General features: G+C 37.2%; 1 long non-coding RNA gene across 1 annotated transcript in view; it reads left to right on the forward strand.

Annotated features, from left to right (window-relative positions):
* Window positions 1-8,039, forward strand: part of LOC128249172 (uncharacterized) — a 60,930-nt gene that overhangs the window by 19,770 nt on the left and 33,121 nt on the right. Inside the window, exon 2 of the long non-coding RNA XR_008265268.1 lies at window positions 524-582. This is a non-coding gene — a long non-coding RNA (uncharacterized LOC128249172). The remainder of the gene's footprint in view (window positions 1-523; window positions 583-8,039) is intronic.

Consider the following 8,039-nt stretch of genomic DNA (forward strand, 5'->3'; position numbering starts at 1 on the left):
GTGTTTGTGTGTGTGTGTGTGTGTGTCTTCTGAAATATATCATCTACGGCTTACAATAAACTTAAGAACTACACGATACAACAATAACCAAATTATTTGTACGGAAATGGTTTCCGGAGTGTCAACATCGCCATCGGGTCTCTCTAACTGGCAAAGAAATAATGGTCGCAACCAGATGGCTGAAGTGAGTAGCGGAGTTAATCATGGTGTCTGCCATTGTGTGTGATTCGTATAATACTTCCGGTTCGCGTTTTTCACTTCTTCGTATCACAAGTATATATTCAATGGCGACGTTTTGCCATAAGGAATGTTATAGGAGTCTCCTTGAATTGGGAGAGAAGTTATTATTTATGGCTGAATAATATCTAGAAATTATTAAAGGGCGTACGCATTTTCCCATATCTCTATTACTAGTATTGCATAAATGTAGTAATTTGTACATATTTGTCCTATATCCGATACCTTAATATTAAAAGGTGACTTTCTAGAACGATGATTTATCATACTTTAAATTTTCTTCCAGATATTAACGATAATAAGCTGCTGCCTGTCACCATTCATTCCAAGTCTTTATGGAAATCAGTGAGCCAATTTTCCTAATTTCCATGCATTCATACCTCTTTCGGCAGAAAATCACTCAACGATTTATTAATGTTCATACACATTAGTTTCCTTCACACTCATATGCATGTCACAAAGAGAAAGAGCTGATTTAATACGCTATAAATGAATATGAATAAAGATAAGTTCACTTGTGCGTTCAGACTATAGACTTAATTGTATTCAATGTTGGAGGTGAGCTGATCATGGAAGAATTTTTTTTACCTGTAATTATCTTGTTAGACATTTATCTCTCAACTGTTTAATGATATGAAATTGAGGTAACTAGAGGAGAGATATGAAAAGTTCGATACATCAAATGATATTTTACGCGCGTATTTATGTATCTATGTTTATATATATATATATATATATATGTGTGTGTGTGTGTGTGTGTGTGTGTGGGTGTGCCTATATATATATATATATATATATATATATATAGACTATACTGTATAAAATATGAAAAGCTGTGTAAGATATATACATGTAATTATTGCTTTCCAACTGACCTGATATTGTATACATTCCTGTTGCAAATTTAATTTAATGTCGACTTTTAATATCTTTCATTTGGTTATAATTCTGTGCATCATGCTATTATCCCTGAAGAAGCATTGAATAGAATCGTGGTAGGAAAGTCTGTTAATTTCTTCCAAGCTTACCATCTTCATGTCGTCAAAGATGATTAGATGATTGCAAATTTATTCCAAGGCTACAGCGTAGGTGAAAACAAGTCAGGAAATACAACTACTGCAAAAAGTATTTCTAATATGATAAAGCCAATTTAGTTTTTGATTAAGTGCAACCGTGTATTGTGACGTCAGCATAAATCTCGTTGTTGACAATAGAAGTATAACTCTTTCCAATTGTTTTCCATTTGGTATATTTGTCGTAGTAATATTCCTATTGAAACCAGCAATATAGAGCACCGATGAAAATATATCTAGAGGTATTCATTTCCCTCCTCTCTCTCTTTCTATACAGCCGTCCTCTTATTTGTGTGTATGTGTGTGTGTATATACACACACACACACACACACACAAACACACACACACACACACACATACACACACCCCCACATACATACACACACACACACATATATATATATATTCACTGATATTACTTCTCCTACTTCTACTACATTTTGCTGTGTGCATTCAACGCGCAGCCCAATGTATGTGTTGTATTACTCTTGTTTTGTAAGGTTTTCTCTCTAAAAAAAAAAAAAACTACCTTACATGCCTGATTACACGACGGTGGTAGTGCAATCATCACAATAGACTCGGCCGATAGACGTATCCATCCCACATGCGACGGCAGCTGTTCTACATAACCACGCAAATCAATAATGCGCGCAATCTGGACGAGTGTCTGCAAAACGATTTCGTCGTGTTGCGCGCCCCTCGTACAAGATTGTCGGGTAGCACATCCATGGTTATAGAGTTTATCTCGGACCAGTAGCGCTCCACCAGTAGCCCTGCAAGGCCCACGACATGTGAACATTATCCATGACCGGAAGGTTCACTGGAACACACTACCTAGTTCGTTTTCGTCGACGCCCAGTCGTTCCTCTAGAACGACGTCACACTTAACGTCCATTAAACCTCTGTATATTACTAAAGCAGGACATTCTCCGATCCTACTACTCAACTGTTAGAAGTCTGTGAGCACCTGACGACACTCAAGGAACCAGACGCCTACTTTCGGGCTTTTCTTCGCCTAGGCCTGCAACTCGGTCACGGAAAGGAGCTTCAGGAAGGCGTGCCTCACAAACAAAGCTCACACACGCCCATCGTTGTAGGTAGCACAACCTGAGATCGTGTCTGCGCATTGGAAGCCACTGTGTGTATAATCGGCCACTTAGAGGATGCTGGCAGCAGACTGACAGCTTGCCCATTGGCACGCAACTTATCCACAAATAATTAAATGAGAGACGCTCCAAACAGGTCAAGCCGTAACCGGGGTAAAGCACGATGCTCAGGCGATGAATAATAACTGTGGCATGTAGGCATTCGCCACCTCTCTCTCCGACCTTTCGGGGACAGCTTTCTCTTAGACCATTTCTGGGTAAATCTGGTTACCTTGTTTATACCCTTCTCCAATTTCTTATCTACCTGGAGGTTGTGTCCAAACTTGAACCAGAGCAGTCTAACTGATCTGTCGGTCTAAAGTCCGACGCCGCCTATAGGCGTTTTCAGCAGTCAACAACATTTCCGCTTCCTCCCCGACGGACAACTAATTTTGTTTCGGGGTAGATTTCAATTTCAAAATAACACCATACTCATCCAATATTATCCCGAGATACTGGACGTTTAGCTACGGAGGCACATAGCAACGAGAGATCAGAAATTTTTTCCTCTCCTCACGTTCCAAATCGAACCACAATTATCTTTCAAGCAATTTACTGCCTGTGTAAAAGTTTGATTTTTCGATCCTTCTGGTCTTATTATTCAGACGCTTAAAAGTCGCAGTTCATTTTATGACCTGATCTTTATCGCCAGGTGGCAGTGCAAGATCGTCAAACATTTATTCTTTCTCTCTTTTATTTGCTTCAGTCATTTGACTGCGGCCGTGCTGGAGCACCGTCAGGACCAGTTTTAGACTAGCAAATCGAATCCAGGACTTATTTCTTAAGCCTAGTACTTATTCTACAGGTGTCTAGTGCCGAGCCAGTAGTTGACGAGGACGTAAACACACTAACACCGCTTGTCAAGCTGTGATGGGGCACACACATTAACACAAAGACACACACATATATACGGCAGGTTTCTTTTCTATTTCCGTCTAGCAAGTCCACTTACAAGGCTTTGGTCAGCCCAAGGCTGTAGTAGAAGACACCCGCCTAAGATGCCACGCAGTGAGACTGAACTCGGAACCATGCGGTTGGGAAGCAAACTTCTGACCACACAGCCACACCTACAAATTTTCACGAAAATCTGTCGAAGGAGTGTTCCACCCATGTCTGTTGGATTTCTTGTCGATGCTGTCGCTGTTGTTTTGTTGTTGTTGGTGGTGGTGGTGTGAAGGACGTGTTTTCGTTTTCCTAGTAAAACACTTTCCCGTTTCTCCTAAGAAAGGTTATTGTCATTCATGTTGCTGTCGCTGTTGTTGCTGTGATCCTGCTCGGTGCTGCTGTTGTTGCTCGCAGTAGTAGTGGCAGTGGTGGCGGCGGTAGCCTTGTTGTTTTTGTTTGTGATGTTGGCGCTGATGCTGGTCTTTTCACTGTAATAGCAACGCTAACGGGTGAGACGCTATCACCCTCTTTCTTCGTCATCACATCACTCTCCTCCGTCTCTCCCCTTCTTGACTTTCAACTGTCATCTCCAGTCATCTGCAAATTCTGACATTAAATACCTGTTATAATCATAAAATTTAGAGGCGGAATGTGACATATTCAACAGATCTTAGTAATTCAATGACACACAATAACTTTAATACGCCTATCTGTAATTTCATTAATGCATCACTTGGCAGAATCTATGTGTTATTGTTTGTTTATCTTGCTTGCTGTACGATCAAATAGTCGTATCCTTTTGTTAAACGGCCGTTAGTGTATTTTTTCTATGTTCATCTGTTTAATGTCCTATATATTTGTTTTTGGCGATGGTATTTTCAGTTAATTTATTGGAGCTCAATGGCAACATTTCTTCTTATTGGTTTTGGGCGGATACCGCAATTATAGTAAGAGTCTCCATATTTGCAAACAAATCTCCAAAGAGACAACTAAGTATTGAGAAAAATCCGAATTTGTTTTCATTATGTCAATATGATTTAAAATCTAACAGTATCCAAAATGTCTTCTGAATAATCCAAGTGAAGAAAACAATTTCCGTCATTTTGAGCTTATTAACTAAAATCATTAGAGCTGGCCGTAAAGGCGTCTTGCCATAATAATAATGATGATGATGATGGTAATAATAACAATAATAATAGATGCTATAAGACCTCCACAAGAGCAATGAACACAGGGAGTGGATGCTGCGGCTTGTGTGCAAACGCGAGAGCAGCAAAAAATCAAATTCCATTGTCAAGGAAGCTTTCAAATTCGTAAGGGAACTTGGCATTGACCCTGATTTAGATGAAGAATCTGAAACCACTGCAAATACATTATCATAACGGATCCAACAGCAAAAAAGAACGAGCAGAAGCAAATTGAGAGACGGTGGAACCAGACGCTTCTTCGTGGACAGTATATACTTCAAAGTCGAAATGCTGATGTAGACCAAGCAACAACTCATGAGCGGCTGAGAAGCTCAGAACTGAAAGCAGAGGCTGGAGGTTTCATATTGGCGGCACACCAGTGGCGTTTTAGTTAAATAAGTCAAGCCCCTGTACAGTTTTATATGTGAGACTAAAAACAAAGGACAATCGTAAAATGATGGTGATTAGCTTCACACAAAACTATAGATATTAAATATTCTCATTATTACACATTAATATTTCAAGGATGATTAATAAATACGCAAATAATGAAATGACTAGTATTTCTAGACAAAACCTATTTTATTAATATTCTATGGAGTAAATGCCGTTGGGATAGCAGTAGCCAAGTCACATTTTCCATGACCTTATTAATTTATCTAATTAGTTAACAAATGAAATATACAAAATAATCAACTTGTTTTTTAGTCCATACATAACTATTTTTATAGAGTAGCAGTAAAGTGTTTTGGCTGACTGCGGCACAGTTAAAGAAAGCATTTTACGTTGTTAATTGATATTGGCAAAATAGATCCACTCTACCACGATTTATAAGAAAATATATTTTTAAATAATTCACATTTTGGTATATTGCACTGTTTGTGAGTAATTTACTTGGTTCATACAAAGAAGGTACGGCAGGTGACATAATACAAACTCCTACTACACGATAGAGCTTTTCATATTTCATGCATGCCTCTCTTAAACTTCATTTAAAGTGGTATCAAATGCACTAACAAATAATTAAAGTTTACGTACCTAAATGATTGGCGATGAGTTAAACGCTGCTTTTAACAGCGGAAACAATATCTTATAATAACTCTGCTTGTCAGTGCGTTACTTAGCCCGTCGGTAACGCCTTCACGTGAGTAGAGAAAAAGGGAGAAAGAAAAGAGAGAGAAAGAGGACAAAGGGAAGAGGGAGGCAGAAAGAGAGAGAAATATTAAGGGGGAGAGAGAAAACCTGGAGAGAGAAGCGTCCATGACATGTGGTAGTGGGACTGTTAAAAATGTTAGTTGATGGTAGTGATATAGAGACTTAGGAATATAATTTTAGCAAAGGGGTGATGTTCTGATGGTGAGATTAAAGACAGGCAGAGAGAGATAGATGATGATGGTGGTGTTCGTGGAGGTGGCGATGGTGAGTGCACAGTAAAAAAATATGTTTCTTTTATACCTCCTATCATTTAAAGCAAGCACATCCCAAAGTTGCCATTCACTTTAGAACGAAATCAGTTTCCCGTTCACCTAACATATGCAATGATTATCAATAAATCACAAAAGCAGACATTTGATAAAGTGGGGTTTTTCTTGTCTGAACCTGTATTCACCCATGGTCAGTTATATGTTGCATTCTCAAAGGCTCGCAAATTATCTGATGAGAAAGTTAAAGTTGTTAGCACTAACAAACAAGAGAGAAGAAGACGAGAACATACACAAAGAACATAGTTTGCAAAGAAGTATTGGATTGAAAGGCTCACGAAAATTGAAATGTGTATTGGATCTGACCCATCGCTTTCGCTTATAAGTTACCAACGTTGTAATTTTCAGAGTATGCCATGTTGCATTAAATTTTTACCCCCGTGAAATCTTTACCCCTATATATTACATATAAAGTAATTTCTTTCGCTATAGACTTTTTGTTTTCTAGATATGAAAGTGTGACCATGTAAATTTTATAAGGTAATTTGTTTTTCTCTTTATGGGAAAAATAAGTGCGAATATTTATTGTATGAATGCTGTGCATGAAGTCTATAAAACTGTGCATGAAGTATAGTAAAGTATATATATAAAGCGCATTAAGTAATCATCGTATTGCTGTTTCCTTCCCTTTTCGATGTATAGGGATGAGTGACTCATCTTTTGATACAGACACTACACTGGCTATGCTTTCAGTTTTTTTGGATAAAGTTTTCAAGAATAACCGAATAGGATTTCTATTAATTCCGTGAAATAGTCATTAGTCTCATTAGTTGAAATAAATAGTGGAATATATTTATTCATTAAACAAGAACACGTATACTGAATGTCTAATGTTCAACAGATAAAATGGGTTAGACGGATCCTTTAATATTCAGTAAGACAGATAATATGGTAACTCAGACCTTAATATTCAATAGGAGAAAGAGAAACAGTGCAACGGATGGTGCCCTAGATATGAGGCAAACAAAAGTAAAGAGATTTATGAAGCCTTAAACATAGAAGACAAACGGAGAAAATATGATAAATGACGGTTTTAGTAGTATTCGATAGAAAATAGTGAAGTTTATGGACGGAAGAATGTAAGGAAGCGTGGAGTTGGAAATTTTAATTATATTCAAGCATTTTAATTTGCAATTATTCAAACAAATAGAAAGTTAAAATTTTATATAAGAACAAAATCGAAAATTTAAGCAAATATTATAACATTTAATATCCGAATTATTCTATAAAGATATCTTTTTAGAAATGCAGCCATATTAATAGCTTTTGTTAAAAAAAATTATTTTTTAATATTTGTTAAACAAATACGGCATTCTTAGATACACAGAACGTGACTGCTTTATTATATTTCGATTATTCATTAGAATAGTTAAATTATATTTGAAGATTAATGTTTATGGATATTTGTGAGGCAATTGTAATGAAAGTTTGAAGTGATGAAATAAAATTGCCTTTACATTGGCACGACGGGGTAGACCCAGGAATGAGAGGGTAAACGTAGAATATTCTTTACATAGAATTCATCTGAAATTAAAAATTAGATATGCTAAGAGGTGAAGTCAAAAGTTATCTGCACATTCGTCATAACATCACTGACTTCTACGCATACGTGCTTATAGTTGGTACTATTTTAGTCACGTTATCGATGTTTGAGCCTGATCGCGCCATTTTCTTTTTGGCTTTACAAGTGTAAGCATGGCCGTTCCACTAGCAAAGTGGACCAAAGAAGAACAAATAGCAGTGATCCGATTTCTCTGGAAAAAGGGGTATACGATTAACAATGTAAGATATGGTGCTTTGCTGGCCAACAAGCTGAAGTCAGTAATTTGCACCAATTTCTGACTATTGATTCATCATTTAAATCTTTATTGCTGAAGAATTCTCGGATGTGACGGTTGAAGTGTTCAATGTCGGATTTCAGTTCAAGGAGATTAGGGGTGGGTGTCGGGGTAAACTTGAAACCTTTTAATAGGAGGTTCATCACATTCTTGTTGAGGTTCCTATATATATATATATATATATATATATAT

The sequence above is a fragment of the Octopus bimaculoides genome, chromosome 12, assembly GCF_001194135.2.
Source record: "Octopus bimaculoides isolate UCB-OBI-ISO-001 chromosome 12, ASM119413v2, whole genome shotgun sequence".
In the NCBI taxonomy this organism is placed as follows: Eukaryota; Metazoa; Mollusca; class Cephalopoda; order Octopoda; family Octopodidae; genus Octopus; species Octopus bimaculoides.